Genomic DNA, 13,583 nt, shown 5'->3' with positions numbered 1-13,583 from the left:
TCCGGAGTCCGGCGGGCGACCTCCTTCCAAGAGGAGCAAGCCCGCCGTGCCGATGACCTCCATCCAACCGGAGGCGCCGAAGAATATGTTGGAAGCGCCCCAAGGCGCTTCCATCGACGAGGGGCACCGCACTATTATGAGTGCGGTGATCCAGAAGGTTCAGTCCGCCAAAAGCGGACTAACTGAAGCTTGTACTAGCCTTTTAACAGGCTTTGAGGTAAGTAAAGAATGTGTAAATAATATTACGGCATAGACAGTAGCCCCTGATGCTCTGCTTGGCATTCAGGAAGAAAAGCCGAATAGAGGATCAATTAAAATTCGCAGGAGTCTAACAAAAAGGAGTCAATATGCATGTGCAGGCTACCCTACTTGCGTCGCCGCACTGACTGCGGAAGTGGACACGCTAAAGCAGGACCTCGAAAGGTCCGAGCAAGAGCTCGAGCGTGCCAAGAAGCAGCTCGAGGACAATGAAGGTAAGAAATACCTTGTTAAATATATATATATAAGGTGCAATTGCAAGAAATGACAGGATTAACATGGCTATTGTAGGGGCCACATCTGAGGTGGCGACCCTTAAGCAAGCGCTGGACGAGGCCGAGAAGAATTCGGCCTCGGAGCGCACCGAGCGGGAGAAGTATGAGGCCAAGGTTGGCAAGGTGCGGCAAGAGCTCCAGGCTCTCATGGAAAAACATGAGAGTTTGGAGCGTGACTCGAAGACGCAAGCGTCCGAGCTTGCGGTGGCTATTGAAAATGCCAAATCTGCCAAGGCCGAATCCCAGAAGAGCCTCCAGGAGTTGGATGAGGTGAAGAAGATTGCGGCGGGTAAGGCATTCTTTATGCAAAGCAAACACATAAACGTGAGTTACCTGTTACTTACCCGAATCTGGAGCTCTCCAGCAGCGTTCGCAGATCTTCCCCGAAATGTATCCGATGCCGCCGCATTCTATCGAGCCGAGGAGGGCAGCTCGACGGAGAAGGTGTTCTGGTCTCAGTATGCTGAGGCCGGACACCCCGTGCCCCTGAGCGACCAGCTGAAGCAACTGGTCGAGCTCCACAAGGCGGCCGAACAGGCCATGAAGGGCCTCCTAGTTCGGCTGTGGCCTGGAGAGGCTTTGCCTGGGAGCTATTTCGGGCTGGTGCGGTGGCTGGTGGAGGCCTGTCCAAGGCTCGAAGTCATCAAGCGCTCCGTCTGTATTGAAGGTGCCCGTAGGGCCTTTGCCCGTGCTAAGGTGCACTGGGGCAGGCTGGATGCGGAGAAGCTTGTGAAGGATGGGCCACCAGCGGGGAAAGAGCATCGCAAGCCCGAAAATTACTGTAAGGATGTTCTGAAGGGTGCCCGCCTTGTGGCGGATGAATGTACCAAGGATGTATTTTTTGAGTAAAACCCGCTCGTGTTATCCTGTGCGCTGAAAACTTGTTCATATGCGCTAAGCAATGCTGCTTGAATTTAAAATATTACCTTCTGCGCGGCTGTTTATCAATACTGAGAGATGGCGAGTCGTCGGCTTCTGCCCCCTTGCCGCTAGTGCTGGGGTGTTCGGGGATAAACCTGGGCGCTCTTTTTCCCATATTTGGGTCCTTCGAGGGAGGCGCTCAGCCCAACGAACGAGGCAATCGGACTATAATGCGTGAACACTCTCACTTAGCCATAGAATTCTATAATTTTAAATTTCGGCGAAGCCCCTAGTATTCGGAAGACCGAGTTCGGGGCGCTATCCATGCCTTGGCCGGACAGAGCCGGCTCCTCGCCCTAAGCAGCATAAGTCTTTAGGGAGTCGAAAAACCTCTCGAACAGCGACCAGCTCTCGCTTCATCATGACAGTCAGTTTTAGCTTTCTCCGTTGAGGTGCTCGACCCAGCTCAACCGGGGCACAATCGCAGTGGTTCTCCTAGTGCTACCTTAGCCGATATAGCGGAACGTAAGGCACCAAAACATAGGAGCCGGGCAAACCCAACTATTGACCCAAGACATGATTCGGAGCCGATGCATATAATGCTATAAGTTCAGGGTGCCGCACTTGTTAAAGTGTTCGGACTTCTCACACCATATTGAGGGGTACTAAAGCCCCTAGCGTATTTTGGCCGTACCAACGTGTACGGGTGCAACATGTCATTAAGGAACATATATATATATATAAAGAGTAATGCAAAAATAGAAAAAAGCTATGCATTGTTTATTAAAGATAGTTGTGATCAAAGCAAAACGATACAAGTAATGCGATAAACAAAAAGTTGGACTATTTAACATGTCTTCTCCAGGGGCAAGCTGCGGAATAGTATGCGAAACAGGTATACTGCTCGTGATAGAGACTACCTGGGATTTCCGTAATGCGGCATGGCTTGTCTGCTTCCCTGGTCCTTGCATCGTTTGTGCGGCAATTGAACTGCCGAACAGGCCTTCCGAAGAGTAGAGTCCTGGAAGTAAGAGAAAAGTAAAAAATCGGCAGCCCCTGGTGCGGTTTAAGCCGTGTTTTGGGCGTGCCGTGATGGTGCCCCTCCCCCTGTGCCCATGGTATTTCCAGAGCGTAATTATGGACGTGAAGTATTGGCGTCGCCTTTTTGCAAGGGTTGGGGTTGGGGCCGCATTGCTACGCCTTCTCGGAACGTGCCAGGCGGTCTTGTTGTAGGTTACACCAGGCGCGCTCGACGGTGTCCGGACGTTTAATGGCCGAACTGGAGAACTGCCTGGAGAGGCTGCTTTGTACTTCCGCTGCAAGGGCCGCCGTGTGCTCCTCCGTTCGGAGGGAGAGTTCGGTGTTTCCATTGACCGTAATTACTCCACGAGGGCCTGGCATCTTGAGCTTAAGGTATGCATAGTGTGGTACCGCATTGAATTTGGCAAATGCAGTTCGTCCGAGCAGTGCATGATAGCCACTGCGGAATGGGACTATGTCGAAGATCAATTCCTTGCTTCAGAAATTATTCGAGGATCCGAAGACCACTTCAAGCGTGACTGAGCCTGTACAGTTGGCCTCTACACCTGGTATTACGCCTTTAAAGGTCGTTTTGGTGGGCTTAATCCTCGAGGGATCGATGCCCATTTTTCGCACTGTATCCTGGTAAAGCAGGTTCAGGCTGCTGCCGCTGTCCATGAGGACTCTAGTGAGATGAAATCCGTCAATAATTGGGTCTAGAACCAATGCGGCAAATCTGCCATGACGGATGCTAGTGGGATGGTCTCTTCGATCAAAGGTGATCGGGCAGGAGGACCATGGGTTGAACTTTGGGGCAACTGGCTCTACCGCGTATACGTCCCTTAACGTGCGCTTCCGCTCCCTCTTGGGGATGTGGGTTGCGTATATCATGTTCACCGTCCGCACTTGTGGGGGAAAACCCTTCTGCCCCCTGTTGTTCGGCGGCCGGGGCTCCTCGTCGTCATCGCTATGCAGCCCCTTGTCTTCGTTTTCGGCGTTTAACTTGCCTGCCTGCTTGAACACCCAACCCTGTTGGTGTGATTGGCCGGCTTTTCGGGGGTGCCATGTATTTGGCACAAGGGGTCGAGTATTCGGTCCAAGCTGGACGGGCCCCTAGGATTCCTTTCGAATGGCTTCTTCCGCTGACCGGATTTAGAGCCTCTGAATCCGGCATTAACTGCCGTCCTTAGCATTGTCGCCGTTAATGCGACGCTTCTGCTTGTTGCGATGCGACCTGCCACTAATGTCCCTGGTGTCCGAACTACCAGGGTTCTTGGTCATATTGTTGCTACGAGCGAGCCAGCTATCTTCTCCCGCGCAAAAGTGGGTCATGAGTGTCGTGAGTGCTGCCATAGATTTTGGCTTTTCCTGTCCAAGGTGCCGGGCCAGCCACTCGTCACGGATATTGTGCTTGAAGGCCGCTAGGGCCTCAGCGTCCGGACAGTCGACTATTTGATTTTTCTTTGTTAGGATCCGTGTCCAGAATTGCCTGGCCGGTTCATCTGGCTGCTAATTACGTGACTTAGGTCATCGGCGTCTGGGGGTAGCACATAAGTGCCCTGGAAATTGTCGAGGAATGCGGCTTCCAGGTCCTCCCAACAGCTGATTGATCCTGTTGGCAAGCTGTTAAGCCAATGCCGAGTTGGTCCTTTAAGCTTGAGTGGGAGGTATTTGATGGCGTGGAAATCATCGCCGCAGGCCATGTGGATATGAAGGAGATAATCCTCGATCCATACCGCAGGATCTGTTGTGCCATCATATGATTCGATGTTTACGGGTTTGAAACCCTCGGGGATTTGATGATCCATTATTTCGTCTGTAAAGCAGAGTGGGTGTGCGGCGCCTCTGTACTGGGCTATATCATGACATAGCTCCAATGAGCTTTGTCTACTGTGTTCGGCCCTGCCAAATTTGTGGCTGGCGTGACGGTTGCCGTCTCGAGCCGTGGGGCGCCCATGCGATCCATAGATCGATCTTGTTTGCCTTGCCTTGTCCTCCAACATATCTCGTAAGTCCGGCGCATAGTCCCGTGCCTTGGTACGGGGTGCGGCTTGAGTGGAGGGCCGAGAGGCCTCTCTGTCGCGGCCATGAGGTGGCCGGTCGGCCGCATCAAGTGCTTCCTCCTCTAATTGGGGTAGCAACCTGCGCTTTGGGTAGCTCTTGGAGGGGCGCTCGAGTTTATGCTCTTCGGCCGCAAGGACTTCAGTGCATCTGTCAACTAGCAAATCTTGATCAGCTCTAAGTTGTTGCTATTTTTTCTTGAGGCTTCTTGCCGTGGCCATAAGCCTGCGTTAAAAACGCTCTTGCTCGACGGGATCCTCTGGCACGATGAATTCGTCATCGTCGAGGCTTGCCTCGTCTTCGGAGGGAGGCATATAATTATTGTCCTCGACCTCTCTGTCTGCCGCTCTCTCATGAGGGCTGGTTTCTCCATCCTCCTGTGCTAAATCTTGCTGGAGGGGGTTTTCTTCGGCGCTTTCTGGAGTATTATTATCTCCCGTGCTGGAATCACCGTGTTTGTTTTGGCGGGATTTTGAGCGGCGCTGCTGACGTCGGCGCTTAGGCTGTTTCTTGGAGGGGTCATCCTCCGCTGTTCCATCGCCATCTCCCTCTTTTGGGGTGTCCACCATGTATATGTCATACGACGAGGTGGCTTTCCAGGGCCTAGTAGGCGCTGGTTCTTCATCATCTCCTTCATCGGCGTCCATACCGTCGATGTCTTCGGAGTCGAAGACGAGCATGTCGGTTAAGTCGTCGATAGTGGCTACGAAGTGGGTGGTGGGTGGGCTTTGAATTTCTTCATCGTCCGAATCCCAACCTTGCTGGCCGTAGTTCGGCTAGGGCTCTCCTGATAAAGAGAGAGACTCCAGTGTCTTCAGAATATCGCCAAAAGGCGAGTGCTGAAAGATGTCCGCGGCAGTGAAATCCATGATCAGCACCCAATCGGATTCGATTAGCAGGGGCGTGGAGTGTTCGGAGTCCAGAGAGGAGTCCGGCTCCTTGGAGTCACGAGCCTTGCAGAGTACGGGGCTGGTGTTCGGCTCAATTACCGTTTGGATCGCAGCCCCCGAGGTGGCGTCCAACCGCCCATCCTCTATCGGCGCAGTTGACTCCGAACTAAGGGTCGGAGCCGGTGCGGGTGCGGCCTCCAGGGCACCGTTCGGCGGCAGAGCTAGATCATGCTCGTCGGGACAGTGCGGCACGCTCGGTAGTGGCTCGAATCCGTCGAGGATCAAGTCCCCGCGGATGTCGGCCGTGTAGTTTAAACTTCCAAATCTGACCTGACGGCCAGGGGCGTAGCTTTCGATCTTCTCCAGGTGGCCAAGTGAATTGGCCCGTAGTGCGAAGCCGCCAAAGACGAAGATCTGTCCGGGGAGGAAGGTCTCACCCTGGACTGCATCGCCATTGATGATCGTAGGAGCCATCGGGCCTGACGGCGACGGCACAGAGGAACTCTTAATGAAAGCACCAATGTTGGTTTCAAAACCGGCGGATCTCGGGTAGGGGGTCCCGAACTGTGCGTCTAGGCCGGATGGTAACAGGAGGCAAGGGACATGAAGTTTTACCCAGGTTCGAGCCCTCTCGATGGAGGTAAAACCCTACGTCCTGCTTGATTAATATTGATGATATGGGTAGTACAAGAGTAGATCTACCACGAGATCAGAGAGGCTAAACCCTAGAAGCTAGCCTATGGTATGATTGTTGATGTGTATGTTGTCCTACGGACTAAAACCCTCCGGTTTATATAGACACCGGAGAGGGTTAGAGTTACATAGAGTCGGTTACAATGGTAGGAGATCTGAACACCCGTATCGCCAAGCTTGCCTTCCACGCCAAGGAAAGTCCCTTCCGGACACGGGACGGAGTCTTCAATCTTGTATCTTCATAGTCCAGGAGTCTGGCTGAAGGTATAGTCCGGCTATCCGAACACCCCCTAATCCAGGACTCCCTCAGAGACAAAATGCTGCTGATGGGCTCAACAGCAACTCATCGGAATTTCCATATCACTGGACTTCCACCATCATGTGAACACGGTGATAGCATTGGTCAGACCAAAAGATGTAATGGTGTATGCTCGAGGGATCAAGCACGAGTAAGACAACATTACGAACATCGTTGGTTCTGATTTGACTTGACGATGGCCCATACTCAAGTCAAAGTTTTGACAAGGCAATAGATTCAACAACTGATCATGGGGATCAGTCATGAAAATATCATCTTTCTGCAACACACACACACACACACTCAAGGATATCCCTTAGCGATGAACTAAGTCGGACAAGCTTTCATCTCCCAACTCTCCAAGTTGTTGTTTGGCTTAACCAACTAGCTCAGGGGTATCCAACACAGATTCTTGGAGAATGGGTGGTTTGGAGGGAAACCAACATGATCACGAACTCAACATAGCGGTCAGGTGACAACCTGGTAATACTTTCGAGAAGATAACCGGAACGTCATGAACCACCGATATGTTACTAAGCTCGAGAACAATCTTGCTTTTCAGGGCAAGACGATATGATCAAATAAGCAAGGATTGACACTATCCTAACTCATTGATCGAAAAGTGCACCGGAAATAAGGACTAGGTAGCACGATAAACCTTAGGGTGATGACTCAATAATCAACACGCTAAGGATAAGATTATTGTCCATTATCTACCAAGCAACAGGGTTGCTAGGAGTATTGATTTCACACATCACAGTTTACTTGTCGGCATTCTGGTTGCAACAACACGGGACTGAGGAATGAATAATGATGGCGAGAAGTAACACTGTATCAAGAGTTCATAGGAGGTTGTGCAACTCCTATGATATTCCTGACATAAAGAGGGCAATACTTCAGGGTAGAATAGAATCAAAAGCTGGATTGACCCAATCCTAGATATGGATGAGGTACTGGAGTTTGTTTCTCCTAGTCATTCTGAAATAGAATGGCTCGACGGACCACAAGAATAATAAGCATCGATAACACGAATGCACTACTACTCCTGACTATCAATTGATGGACGAGGGTCAGAATACAACTAAAGAGGGACAACTCAAAGGAACATATAATTTTCTGAGTTATGGATGCATGGATTAGCCTGTCGAGTAAAGCTCAATATTTCTTCCGGATAACCCATGTAGAACGATAGAACTGGCAGTTTCACAATATAGAATGGAGAACTCATTAAGAGCACTCTGGTTGTGATCTTTTGGTTCAAAGAACTTCTTCCATAAGCGGTTCATAGTATTTGGAAGAAGGAAATACCATAGACCCCGAGGACTAATGCAAAGGTTACTAATATCCTAAATGAACGAGCAAACACTATCAACAGGAGGTAAGTAGGGTGAATCTCGGGTTCAAGAACCCAGGTATAGAATACCTACTACTAAATGGCATCACGGGATGCTTTCGAGAATGGTGGCCAGAATCATCACACCGGAACACAAAACCTGACTGGATTACTAGGTGACTCCCTAAAACACCTAGGGTCATAATAATAGCTCCAACATATATGTCGAGGCAATAGAGTACCTCAACTCACGGATTAGTGTGGTTGAACTGGCCCAAAGGAACATCGGGAACGGAAAGAAGGGATTTGCAAATGCATCAGACTATTTAGAAACCTAGGATGACTCGGACAGCATAACGGCTGGAAATGCTCAAAATGATTTGAGACATCCTGCAAAATGGTGGCATAACCACTTAACATCACACTATCAATGTTTCGAGATCAACTGTCAACACACAGAAATAGTAGGAACTGAACTAAGAATTGAATCCATCAATCCTATAAGTCTATGGATTTGTAACACGTCATCCTGATAGATAGATGAGAAGGCCTAGTTCTTAAACCCCGTAGAAGAGAAGAGGATGACTCAGATCATAAGACCATAAGGTAAAGGAGTAAAAAGAGCCTTACGTTCCCTTCCACAATCAATTGCCCTACATAATTAAAGCATTTCTAGACACAACTTCGACCGGTTTGGCTTGGCAATCCTATAGGCAGTCAGGCTCTAATACCAAAGCTGTCAGGACCCCGATTCCAAGTCACATCGATCTAGCTGGTAACACCTCATATCACTTTGCGGCCTCACGCACGGTATTCCCACGGGTGTCGCCTTACCATGGCCTAGGACCGTTTGCGCTTTTTGGCTCAGTATATGATTAGTGTCGGACATGACTAGTCGTGAACCCAAGGTGGCACTAACTTACAGGGACAGGCATACATGAATCGACATCGAGCATGTCGGTCAGCAGCGTGCGAATCCGGGTTGTAGCACTGGGCTAACAGGACTCCGGTGAACTGGGCTGTAGCAGGCTAGGCAAGACTCCGGATGTCACCGTGACATTTCCCCGAAGGGGCAGACACAGGAACGACGTGAATCACATGTCGGCCAGTCAAGTGTTCCGGAGCAATAGTGCTGGGCTAGCAGGACTCCGGTGAACCGGGCTGTAGCAGACTACTATGGCTCATGGAAGCACAAGACTACATTTCCCCATAAGAGAGGCTACCAAGGATAAACAACTAGGTTGTCGGATCCCACACATACCAAGCATTTCAATCATACACACAATATGCTCGATATGTGTAAATACAACATGGCATCACAACATAACTCTACGACTCAAGTATTTATTCAATAGGCTCCGAGGAGCGAGATATATCAAACATGGGTCTCATGACCCAACATTCAGAGCATACAAGTCAAAGCACATGCGGAAGCTTAACATGTCTGGGTACAGACATCTACAAATGAAAAAGGTTGAGAAGCCTGACTATCTACTAGATCCTGCCGAGGGCACAAGATCGTAGCTGAGGTAACAAGCTAAGCGTCGAAGTCCACATGAAACTACTAGTGAGACTGAAGTCTCTCTGCAAAAACATAAATTAAGAAAACGTGAGTACAAATGTACCCAGCAAGACTTACATCAGAACTAAGTACATATGCATCGGTATCAACAAAGGGGTAGTGGAGTTTAACTGCAGCAAGCCAGCTTAGACTCAGTGGCTAACCTGAACTACGACTGCAAGCAACTCTTTTGAGGTGGCGCACACGAGTCCACAAATTCACCATATCAATACACCACTATGGATCCGCTCCCGTCTCCCTACGAGAACACCATCCATAGCACTCACGCTTATCTTGCGCATTTTAGAGTATCCACTTTCACTTGTCTATGAACTGTTATAGGCAACCCAGAAGTCCTTTACCGCGGACACGGCTATTCCAATAGATCATTTATAACCCTGCAGGGGTGTACTTCTTCACACACGCTCTCGCCACTTACCACCATGTACACGTCGTGTATCTCGGCAACCTTCAAGCAGAAGCCTGGCGAGGGAGTCGGCCATGACCTGACTAACCACACAAGTCCCTAATCCAGGTTTATCGCCTATTCGGGTTCCATCTGCGAGGAGATCTGGCCGGAGTTTCTCTCAAAGCCCCAAACGATGTGTGCAGGGTTCCGAGACACCAAACGGGTGCCCGGTACACCGTGCCATGGTGTATCTACCGCATCATAGCCCACCCCTAGGGTCAGCGCTACGCACGGCCGCCAACACATATCCTATAAACACCAGAAACTAGTTCCAACTCCTGGACAGAGGACTAGTGCAGTTAATAAGTCGAGAGGGCCAACTAAGGATCCCAATGAGTGGTAGTAGTTGTTCATGGATCACAAACACAGAACTCAGTTCCTGAGAGCGGTTTCAATGAGACAACCCACCATGTACTCCTACATGGCCTCTCACTGCTACCTTTACCAAATCGTGTTCACACACTTAGCTCACACACAGTAGGACATGTTCACAACCTTCCAATTCATCCCTGATGAATCAGACCTGACAGAACTCTAAGCTATAACAGGCATGACAAACAAGCATGAATGAGTAGGCACACCAGGGCTCAAACAACTCCTACTCATGCTAGTGGGTTTCATCTATTTACTGTGGCAATGACAGGTCATGCAGAGGATAAGGGGTTCAACTACCGCAGCAAGTAACAGATGAATCGTTGTTGTCCTAATGCAGTAAAAGAGAGCAGGAGTGAGAGAGTGGGATTGTATCGAAATGAACAAGGGGGTTTTGCTTGCCTGGCACTTCTGAAGATGATATAGCTCTTCATCGGTGTCATTGATCACATCGTCGAAACATACGTCTACCGAGGGGGAACAATCACCGGCAAACACATAAAGAATACAATCAATGCAATGCACAATAGGATGCATGATCATGACATGTCAATATGCTGTGATTTGAGCTAATGCAGCTAAGAACAGAAGGGTTTGAGTTGATTTGAACTCAAGGTTCAAATTCAGATTCAAACTATGAATTCAAATAGTGCATGATCATGTTTTGAACTAAACAGCAAGGTTGATTTGTTTAAGCATGCATAGAAATGCTACAGATGGATAGATTGGATTTTCTGATCATTTTTCATATATAATTTGTTTCATTTGGAGTTATGGTTGAATTTCTATGATTTTTAGAAGTTTATACTATTTTCTGGAATTTCCTGGTTATTAATAAATCCAGAAAATGTAATACTGCATCAGCAGGTCAACAGGCACCGTCCAGGTCAAACCCGACCGGTGGGGTCCACTGGTCAGTGACTCAGTCAACTGACAGGGTTAACTAGCACTAACTAACAGTTAATCTAGGCTAATTAGTCCCTGGACCCACACGTCAATGACTGTGGATTTAAAATTAAGTTAATTTAACACTTAGCTAATTAACAGGGGCCAGGGCCCACATGTCATCGGCTAACCTAACTAACCTAAATAGGATTATCACTAACTAACTTAGTTAGCCAGGCGGGGCCTGCATGTCAGTGAGAGAGAGGGGTCAAACCCCTGGTCAGACGGGGTCAAACCCTTGCCGGTCAAAGCGATCAACTTGCCGGCGTTTAGCCGCCAGCGTGGCCGGACACGGCGGAGTGCTGCGGAAATGCTGCTCCGGCCATAGTTTGATGTGTGGTTTGCTCCTATGAGTTCCTGGGAGTGCGCCGCGGCTGGTGGAGCAGGCGGGGTGAGCTGGGGTGGCCGGAGCTCGTTGGAAACAAGCTCGGGGCGGCGGCCGGAGCTCGGCCGTTGGTGGTTTTGCTGCTGCAGCGAGCTAGCGGGGAAACGGACGCACTGGCGAGACGCTACGAGGTGCGGTGAGTGCGTTAGGCATCCGCGCCTGACCAAATGGTCACCGGAGTGACGCCGGCCTCGAGCTCGCGCGGCGGCGTGCTACGGTGAGCAAGGTGGCAGCGTCTACGGCGAGCAAACGAAGCAGAGAAGAGGGGGGTTCGACTCAGGGGCTCACAGAGGATGCAGCAGGCGTCGAAGCGGGCTCGGGGAAGGCCGGGTTGCTGCGAATCGACGATGATGGTGGCCGGAGCCCGAGGTGGAAGATGACGGCGATGACGACGTTGCTGGCCTCCCGGGGTCGCGTGCCTTGGCGTGCGGCTCTACGGCGTCGAGGCGGAGCTCGTGGGGGCGCTGGCCGGGCGTGGGGATGTTAGTGGCCACAGTAACGATGAGCGGCGGCGGCGGCTCCGCTCGGCTTCGGAAGAGAGAGCGAGAGCGGAGGATAGGAGTGTAACACCCCGGATGTAACTTTCCCTATTTGTACTCCAACTCTTGCCGTTTCCGGTGTTAAGTTATTTTATTTTCTTGGGTTCGGGTTTTGTCTCCGTGTGTTGTTGTCGTTGTCATGCATCTCATATCATGTCATCATGTGCATTGCATTTGCATACGTGTTCGTCTCATGCATTCGAGCATTTCCCCGTTGTCCGTTTTGCATACTGGCGCCTCGTTCTCCTCCGGTGGTCATTCCTAGCTTTCTTTCGTGTGTGGGGATTAAACATTTCCGGATTGGACTGAGACTTGCCAAGCGGCCTTAGTTCACTACCGGTAGACCGCCTGTCAAGTTTCGTGCCATTTGGACTTCGTTTGATACTCCAACGGTTAACCGAGGGACCGAAAAGGCCTCGTGTGTGTTACAGCCCAACACCCCTCCAATTTGGCCCAAAACCTACCAAACTCTACTCCATGTCCTAGAGTGTTCGATCACGATCGTGTGGCCGAAAACCGCACCTCATTTGGACTCTCCTAGCTCCCTCTATGCCTATATATACACCCCCCATTCTAAATTCGCGGATCCTCTCCCCCCTAACCCAAAAAAAAATCCCAGATCCGCCGCCGCCAGACGTGTCCGGAGCGGGCCGGACAACGTCCGCCGCCGCCTGCGCCCTCCCAGCACGCGCCACGTGGGCGCTGCCACCTACCGCCGCCGCGGCCCGCTCGGCCCACGGGGAGCCCTCCCCGGGCCGGATCGGGCCCGAGCCGCCCCGTGCCTCGTGCCTCCTCCATCCCCGCGCCCGGTGGCCGGCGCCGCCGCGCGCCATTGCCGGCCCCGCCGCACCGGCCGGCGACCGCCGCCTCGCCACTCGCCGCCCCGCCGCCAAGCTCGTCGTCGGCCGCCCCGCGCCCCGCGGCCGCCGCCCCGCCTCCGTGAAGCTCCGCCGCCCCGCCTCCTCGTCGCCGGCGGCCTCTCCGGCGAGAGATCCAGCCGCCGCGGCTCTTTTATTTCCGGCGGTCCTCGAGCTGCTACAGTGCCCCGGCCGCACCTCGGTTTTCGTGCAAACCCTAGATCTGTCCCGGAGAGGTTGATTTTTTTTTCACTAAGTCCCGGATATTTTTAGTTCAAGTGCTCCTGTTCGCGGCTCCGTAACTTCGCATCCGTAGCTCCGATTTGGGCATATAGCATATCAAAATGTTCATATCAGAGAGTACATCATTTCATTCCATTGCATCATTTTCATTTGAGCTCATCTTGATGCCCGAAATGCTGTTATAAGAGAGCTACCTGAGTTAATTGTCAGATCTGTTACTCCGTTTAGCACTTTTGTCATTTTTGCCATGATTAATGTGTGCATGATATGCCCGTGAATTCTTCATATGTTTTGTTAAGGGTTTTGTCATCTTTCTAGAGGTGCAACCCATGTATTTTTAGGATGTGTGTGGTGACTTGTGCAAGCTTGCAAAGTGGTGCACTTGCTAATTCTGTTTTCAGGGACTTAGTAGTTTCACTTAAGTCCCGGGATTGTTTAGTTCATGATGTCATATGTTCATGTTGTTTCCTAGTGACCCGTGCCTCTTTTGAGGATGATCAGTAAGGGAGTTTTGTTAATATTG

This window comes from Triticum urartu, chromosome 4, assembly GCF_003073215.2.
Source record: "Triticum urartu cultivar G1812 chromosome 4, Tu2.1, whole genome shotgun sequence".
NCBI lineage: Eukaryota > Viridiplantae > Streptophyta > Magnoliopsida > Poales > Poaceae > Triticum > Triticum urartu.
The sequence above is the reverse complement of the archived record's forward strand: the minus strand, read 5'-3'. Positions refer to the sequence as shown.